Here is an 8781-nt window from a genome sequence, read left to right on the forward strand (position 1 = left end):
TCTTTAAGATTTTAATAGACTACTAATTTGGTCATTACAACCTAAAGTTTCTGATCTGACAAATAAGTGATGTAGTTAAATACAATGAACTGAGCGTGAGATGTTCATATTATCATTGCTGCTGTATTCTTAAAAGGCAACAGATGTGTTGAGTGAATTTGTAGAGTGTCTTCAGCATATATGTTACTATCCTTCACACCACAAAAAGATGGGATAGAGCCTTTACTATTTCTATATATTGTAGTCACATTTTTTTCAGCTAAACTTTCCAGTTTAAAAAGTGAAGTCTTGACAATCACCATGATACTCCATAAATTCTTCTTACAGATGAGACTGCAAAGAACATTCCTGAAATGTTCCGAATAAAAGTACTCTGAATAATGCATATGTTAAAACAAACAATTTGACTCAGATGGAGAGTATATACAGTATAAAGGATTTCATTAATTCAGACAGCTCTCTTCTGATGTAGTATTTCTCCCACAACCCATTAAATATTGAGTACTACCAAAATGAAGCAATGCTATTGAAGTTAAAAGAAGAAATGTCCTACAAACCTGAAATGCCCTTCTTGTCATCTAGTTATCTCAGAAGATGAGTAAGCCAGGTGGAAGCAAATACAGTATTCATTCTATAGAAAAACTCTTAATGGAGCTGTAGTGAATATAAATTTGGTAATATGATATTTTAAATGTGGCACTTTTATGCAATGAAACCAAAGCAAAATGAACTGATTTTTTTGACAGTATGGTAAAACAGAAGCAATAGGATACAAAAAATCATAGGGATGAATTGAAAAAGTAAAGTACAACCACTGGGCAATTTATATTTGTCATCAGTTAGCAAATTAGCTCTACTTTGTGAGAGCATTGCCCCTGAAGTTATCTTCCATATCAGGTCGTTATGTTTTCCTGTTTTCAAGGTTGCATGGTGTTCACCCGTCATTTCTGCCCAGAAGGAATGGAGACAAGACTTGGAAATAACTGGAGGACTTTGTCAAGTAATATGTGTATCTATCCCATTCTGATCTATTCAGACTTTCATCGTTGTTGGTAGTGCCCAAGGTCAGAATAGAAATTGCCCTACAGGATCACACCCAATTGTGATATAATACAAGCCTGTGGAATATATTGAGTTTTGGATTCTACAGAAGGTTTCCAAGAACTCTGCGCTAAGCAGATGGGAAATATCTATTTTGGGGCTATTGTGATGGCACGTTTTAGTTTAGTTTCTGAGGCCCACGTATGATCTGTCCACGCATCCCCCAGTAGGGGCCCACCCTAAGCTTTAGACACCATTGCCCTTAGGCTGTTGTGTGATTGTGTAACTAACTGTGGCCTGACCCACCAACCAACATGAAAAACATGACTTTTCCTTCTTGGGGGCATGCTTCCCTCCACCTAGCTAACAATCTTTACACAGCTGGAAAAATTTGTAACTTTGAAAACCCTGTCCTTCAGTCAAATTTAATTAAAATTGGCTAAATCGTTTAAGGCTAGCCAGGATGAGAACTGGCAGACAGATGAAGCACACAGCCACATAGGCCACGTTTCCTTACAGAATTAGGCAAAGAAAGCACTATATACCTCATTACTGCATCAAACTTGTACTGCCACGCCTCAGCAATGATCTTGCGCACCCTTAAATTGGTTTTATCAGTCGGATGCATGTCTGTCACACAGTCAATTTGGAAAATTATTCTGCCATTGGATGTCAGAGGTCACCAGTAAGACTTTGCCTAACGAGGCTGGCAAGGGCTGGAGTGTGTTTGCCCATTCTCGGCGCCTCAGGGTGCCAGGGTCCTGAGAGGAGGTCAACGGTTGTGTCCTGTGTCACCACAAATCGATTTCCCTTAAACGGGGGAGTGGGAAGAGTGGGAAGCTACAGAAACGCTTAGCTTTGTGCATTTAAAACACAGGCAAGAGTACCCAGGGACGGGATGAGGCCCTTTGTGGGGTTAATCCAAAGAAACCCCACAAAAGGGGAAACCCTCTGCCCCCGCCTGAGGGGAGCAGCCTCGCCCCGCCACACGCGGCCACGCGCTCTCCCGGCCCTCGGGCGCGCGCAAGCCGGCAGTTGGCCGGCGGCAGGCGCGCGCGTCCCCTCCGGGGGGCCGGAGCCGGGGCCGGCGGGGCGGGGGCGTGGCGCAGAGCCCCGCCCCGCCCCGCCCCTGGGCCCTCTTCCCCCTCCCCCCGCCTGCGCGGCCGGCCCCGGGGCCGGCGCCGCCCGAGCGCGGCGGGGAGGGGCCGGGAGCGGGGCCCGTGGGGACCCGTTAGCGGCGGGGAGGGCTCGCCCGCCGCCTCCCCCGGCAGAGCGGGGAGCGCTGGCTGCCGCCGGGGCGGAGCGGGAGGGGGCTTGCCGGGGCCTCCCCGTTGTTTTCTTTCCCCGCCCCCTTCCCGGACGGTGAGAGGTGAGAGGGGCGGCCGGGGCCGGGCAGCGAGAGGAGGGGGCCTGGGGCTGTCGGGAGGGGAGGAGAAACCCGTGAGGAGGAGGAGGAGAAGAAGAACGAGGGCTAGCCGGGGGCGGGCTCCCGCCTCCCCTCCGCCTGCCTGCCTGCTGGCTGTGGAGAGCGGCGGGCGGCTGCCCCCTCCCCCCCGAGGAGCGTCCCCGGGAGGAGGGCTGGGGGGGTGGTGACGGTCCCCGGGCTGAGGCGGGAGCCCGCGCACCGCCGCCGTGGCAGCGCCGCCAGGCGGGGGCCGGGGAGAGGGCCGGCCCCCGGGCGGGGAGTCGGTGGCCTGAAGCGGGACGGGGCGGAGGGGGTGTTGTACAGGGCACGGAGCCGGGGAGGTCTGTGTCCCGCCGGGGGGGGGCTGTCTATGTCTGTGTCTGTGTCCCCGTCTGTGTCCCCCCGGCGGGGGAGGTGTGCGTGTGTGGGGTCTGTGTCCCCCGCCTCGGGGTAGCCCCCGTGGCTGGCTCGATTCAAAGCGTGCAGAGAGCAAAGTGTCGGTAAAAGTGCACTTAAAACAGTCGGCTTTCGGGTATTTGCCCGCTTGTTTGTCTCAACCTTCACGATCATAGTATGCAGTAGTGAAAAACTAATTGTTTTCTGTTCTTCATTTTTTCTTTCTTGAGACTGGTAGAACAGAGTAGAGAGGCGACTACCAAGTCGCCAAAATGGGGAGTGGTGTTATTACACGGGGGAAAAAACAAACCAAAGTGTTGAACATAAAACAACTGCTATTTATATTTATTATTGGTTCATGTTTTTCCTTAAAGCCTTTTTGTGGCTTTGGGCTTTGAACTCGCACTCGTTTAGCTGTGTGAGCAATGATGGAGCTTAGTAATCCTGCTGAAGTCAAGCCATCTACGGCTCGTTACCGGCATGTTTTAGCAGTAATGTCAGTTTTTAGCCAGTAATGTCAGAACAGTAAAAAGGGGAGGCTTGGGTTTGTTGGTTTCTTTTACTTAAAAGTTAATTATGAAGTTATATAAGCTAAACTCTGAATGTGGTCTTATTTTCAAGTAAAAATTGTCACTCAAGTCTTCTTACTAGCATACATAGGAAGAAAAATTTGAACTCGTGGTTATGTCAGTGCAGCTTTTGTATCTAGACAAACTACTGTGGGGATGGATCCTTTTTAAAAACAGATCACAAGGTGTGTTTTCATGAGCAGTTCATTAATTTTGCAAGAAAAGATCTCTGATCATTTCTTATGAAGGTATTTTTGTATGAGAATTTCCAGAGGCATATGTGGATGAATAAAAAAAACAAACAAACAAACAAAAAAAAAAAAAAACAGAGCAAAACAAACCCAAACCCGCCTTGGTTTTGAACTTTATCATTCCCAATAGAGGAGATTGTGTTTCCACCTTATGTTTTTCCTGTTTTCCACTTACAGAACACTGCTAAGGAGCATAAAACAGGACAGAACCAAAATAATAATAACCTTAATCTGGGTCAGGTGTTTTCCTGTGCCATGGTGTCAGCTTCATTGAACCGTCCCTTAAGTATGTCCTATGGATGGGCAGGTCCACTACCAAAGCCAGCATGTCTACTCTGTGGCAGTAGATTTTAACACGTGTTTCATAGAAATGCAATGACTGCAAATTTAAAATAGGAAAGAATTTGAGTGAAGATGAAAACATCTTTCATTAGACCATTACGGTTGAACAGTAATTGCCAACTGTTGCTAACAATGACTGTTTATATTGATGAACTTGTTCCAACTCTCTGGACTTTTGTCCAGAGACAAAGATTGTTCTTTGGTTGTGCTGATGTTTTGGGGTTTTTTTGTTGATGTAATTCAGTGTTTCATGATGTGGTGAAGAAGGTTACCTAATCAGACATAACATGATTCAATAATGAAAGTTTCTACAGCTCCTGAGAAATTACAATTTTACATTTTCCTTACAAAACTCTTAAAATGTAGCAGTTTGCCTCCTCCCCTATCAATTAAATTGCCTTTTGTTATAGCAATATTACTGAGCAGAAGAATGTATTAATTAAAACCTAACTATCCACTGTTTGCTTTTTATCATAAGAACTAAATCATTGTTAAACTTTCATTCAAAATTACCAACAAAGCAACTGCTGATCACAAATACATGTATTAATTGGCTGTATGGCCTTAAAAAACAGTCTTATAGGAGGGATGAGGTTATATGCTCCAGCTGCAAGAATAAGGTGATATTACTATTCCGGCAGCTAGAATAGTAGTAGAAAAGATCAGACCATGAGTGGTGAGATATTAGATATCACATTATGTTTGCAGGTGTCCTGTGGAGCTATGTTTTCTTTCACTTTAAAGTGCCTATAGTAATTTTGGTGCTGAGCCAAAAGTAGAATCATAGAATTGTCTAGGTTGGAAGAGACCCTTGGGATCATCGAGTCCAACCATCTACCCTACTCTACAAAGTTCTCCCCTACACCATATCCCCCAACACCACATCTAAACGTCTCTTGAACACATCCAGGGATGGTGACTCAACCACTACTCTGGGCAGTCTATTCCAATGCCCGACCACCCTTTCTGTGAAAAATTCTCCCCTAATGTTCAGTCTAAACCTACGCTGTTGGAGCTTGAAGCCATTCCCTCTTGTTCTGTCATTAATTACCTGTGAGAAGAGACCAGCACCAACCTCTCTACAGTGTCCTTTCAAATAGTTGTAGACAGTGATGATGTCTCCCCTCAGCCTCCTCCTCCTCAAACTAAACAGTCCCAGCTCCTTCAACCACTCTTTATATGATTTGTTTGCTAGGCCCTTCACCAGCTTTGTTGCTCTCCTCTGCACTCGCTCCAGCACCTCGATATCTCTCTTGTATTGAGGTGCCCAAAACTGGACACAATACTCGAGGTGTGGCCTCACCAGTGCTGAGTACAGGGGCACAACTACCTCCCTACTTCTGCTGGCCATGCTATTTCTAATCCAAGCCAGGATGCCGTTGGCTTTCTTGGCCACCTGGGCACACTGCCGGCTCATATTAGAACCCCCAGGTCTCTTTCTGCCAGGCAGCTTTCCAGCCACACCTCTCCAAGCCTGTAGCTCTGCATGGGGTAGATACATACTATTTCAACACACTAGGTTTTCTGAGTAGAGGTCTGTCTTAGGCTGAAAATTTTTTAGTGGCCTGTAAATTGGAAAGGGTTGAGAACCACTGTAACAGTAAATGTGATTTTTTTTTTTTTTTTTTTTTTTATAGAGCCGCTCCATTTATTGAAGCATGTTTAGTGGTGGTACTTGGCTTTATTCACCAATACAGTCAATGTTGCTCTTTGGAACCAGTGTTCAGTTTTAAGTGTTTCATGTGGCAGAGCAATTCTTCACTGCTTTCCTTCATGGAATTATGGCTAGCCAAAGATAGATATGAAAATGCACTGAGGTTATTACAAGACAGTATTTTATTTTTTTTTTAACCCAATGTTTCTTGAGAGCTTATGTATTCAAATTTCATATTCATTTCCCCTCTTTCTTTGGAGTCTTTTGTTGATGTGTATGTAACTTGAAGTTGTGGAAGGGACTAAAGTGATAGTTGTGCAGAGACATGCTTTTATCGCCTTCCTCTCAGAAAGTTTGGGAATCGCAGGACAAATGGAAGGAAGTTCTATTTGAATAGAGTAGGCAATCTGCTTTCAAGATTAATTTTTTTTCCTCCAAATGGCTGGTTCTTATTTGTTTGCACTGTTATTTTTCTACCTCTAGATTTTTGCTGCTACCTCACATTCTTTGAAAGAGGAAGACAAATGGAACTACGTGATTTTTTTGAACACCTAGAGATCATCCCTGTGTAATAGGTAATTATTGTATTTACTCAATTCTAACAGTAAGTTATGCTACAAGGAATGTGATTTTAGCCCACAAAGGTATCGGGTCTTCCTTACACCTGAAATGTCATCTTTTTTGTGTTATGCATCTTGTGAGGGGTTCCTTCTGTTGAGCACACACAAGCAGGAATTAACTTTGCTTTTGTGGATTTCACTAGTGTTTTGAACATTTTTTATTTCATTTCATCACTTCTGCTCTTTATCAAAGCATGCTTTATAGAAGACTGTTGGTATTACTATAAAGTTCAATTTTAATCTTTTCAAAATGCATGAGAAACCTCTAACTTTGAATCTTATAATTGTTATAGGAAAACCAGAAAAAGTTGATACTGAATATGTCAGAAAAAATACTGCTTTAGAGAAATACTTATGAATAGAGGCCCACCAACTGCACAGTCAAATCTCATTACTCCAATAATACTGACTGACTTTCACTTTCCTTCTTTTTTTTTTTTTTTTTTTTTTTAGCAGGAAAGTAGTAAGACTGTTCTAAGCTAAAGTAATTTTCAAAGGGAATAGCTTTGACGTTTACACAAAGCAAAAGGATAAAAGAATGTTGAAAACGAATACATGCAAGAATCTAGCTTTATCTGAACTCTGTAAAGTAAGATACTGCTGAAAAAATAGTGGTGAGGGTGAGAAAAGCAGTCCAATTAATTTAGGAACAGTAGGTTTGACTAAAATGAAAAAACCTACTTTCTTGACTGTGAGATATCTCTGCTCTGGGAATGTCGATAAAGAAACAGGCTCCTTTATTGTCTAGAATTCATTCATGTCATGATACAAGTACCGAAGAGAGATGGTCTTTCTCACTGTTTATGTCATCATATGTCACTTCACTGGCAATTTACCATATACCTAACATTTTTAACAGTAGATGCTTTAATTTGTTCTGTTGTGTATTTTTTTTTATTACCTCTGTGGTTCTTGATAAAATTTTTGGCATAGTATATTGTATTATTAATTGTATTTTCGAAGGCTGTAACCTTTGACTAGCTTTACAGGAGCAAGAACTCTAGAGGAATGTTGCAGTTCTACGTGCTGGAATAACAGGAAGTCTGTTTCAAATAAATTTAGCCCAGAGTGATAGCTGAGCACCAGATGCAGTGTCCTTTGTGGCTGTCTGCTGAGACGGTTCTAGCCTAGAAGTACACAACTCTTGAGACATAATTTTCATTAATGGTGGTGACAAAGTTCTTGAGAATTCTGGGTGTAGTTACTACAAGGTCTTGCTTTTCTTTGGGCGTTTTCTGTGCGTGGCCATCACACTCATGAGCTGACAATCATGAGTTTGGGAAGTTTAGAGTTTTAGCCCATTGCCATCCTCTCGTTTCTTTGTACTGCTCCTTATTAAACTGTTGGGAGACATTTCAGTATTCTTATTTTCCTTTTGTATAGATTAATTATAATTTTCTTTCATATTTCAAATATTCACTTCTCCCCCATCGGTGCACCAGAAAAAGCTAATGTGTTTTTAGTTAGTATGGCGAGTATTTGGGCTAAATGAAATCCATCCTTATAAGCTTCTTTTGCTTAGAAACATACATCAAAATAGCACTTTAGCATTCCCTTTTCTCTGGTCCTGAAGAAGAAAATGCTTGTAAGACACCTAAGGAGATTGTTTCAAGTTTATGTTGCCAAAGTGGTACAGACTTTGGCAAGTAACTGGCAGTCAAAGCACTGGCACTAGCTATGGTAATCATCCGTACCAACAACAGGAGAGTGTTTGGTGTTCTATTAGTTTACTGTGCGTTTTCCTGCAATGCAGGCTTATGTAACAAGAACCCATTTCCCACTCTGTGTTGCTCTCGTGAATACCAAACGTTTTAGTATTGCAAAGCAGAACAATGGTTTTGGTACCTGATACTGCAAACTCGGTGCTCAGGTTGAGAGGCACCTCCTTAAGCTTGTTATAGAGAACATGAGAATGAAACTCAAACAGGTGTCAGTCGGTCTTACTTCAGGTGCCTTGAGATTCATCTCTGTCTATATAGATATTGACACCATTTTATTTATCCTCTCCCTTGTCTGTTTAGAAGTCTTTCCCAGACAACCTGTTAACCCAACAGCAATGATAATCAGAAAGTGATTATCATTGAGACACGTATGTATGGAATCAAACAATTGGGGAAACCGGTCCTTCTTGACTGCCACATTTTCTGGGAAATAATAGGCTTTATTTAATTTCTGGTCTTAAAACATTGACCTCCAGTTAGGCTTTTTTCCCTTTCCCTTTTCCTTTCTTCACCTTTTTCTATTTCTTTCCTTCCTCAGTCTATGTCCTGTTGGTATCTTCCAGCATAGATGACATCAACACTTTTCTAAGCAGAATTTGAAACAAATACCAAAATGTACTCCAAAGAGAAGGAACTGCAAAAGTGGATCACTATGGGAGAAATCCTTATTCCCATCTTACTGCATGGTACAATGACTAATTATCAAGCAGGGCTGCTGATTAATAATTATGTCTTGTGGACTGTGCTGGCATTTTTCCAGAGGACAAATTTCTGTAAAGTTG

Source organism: Vanellus vanellus (assembly GCF_965231255.1).
Source record: "Vanellus vanellus genome assembly, chromosome: 4".
Taxonomy (NCBI): Eukaryota; Metazoa; Chordata; class Aves; order Charadriiformes; family Charadriidae; genus Vanellus; species Vanellus vanellus.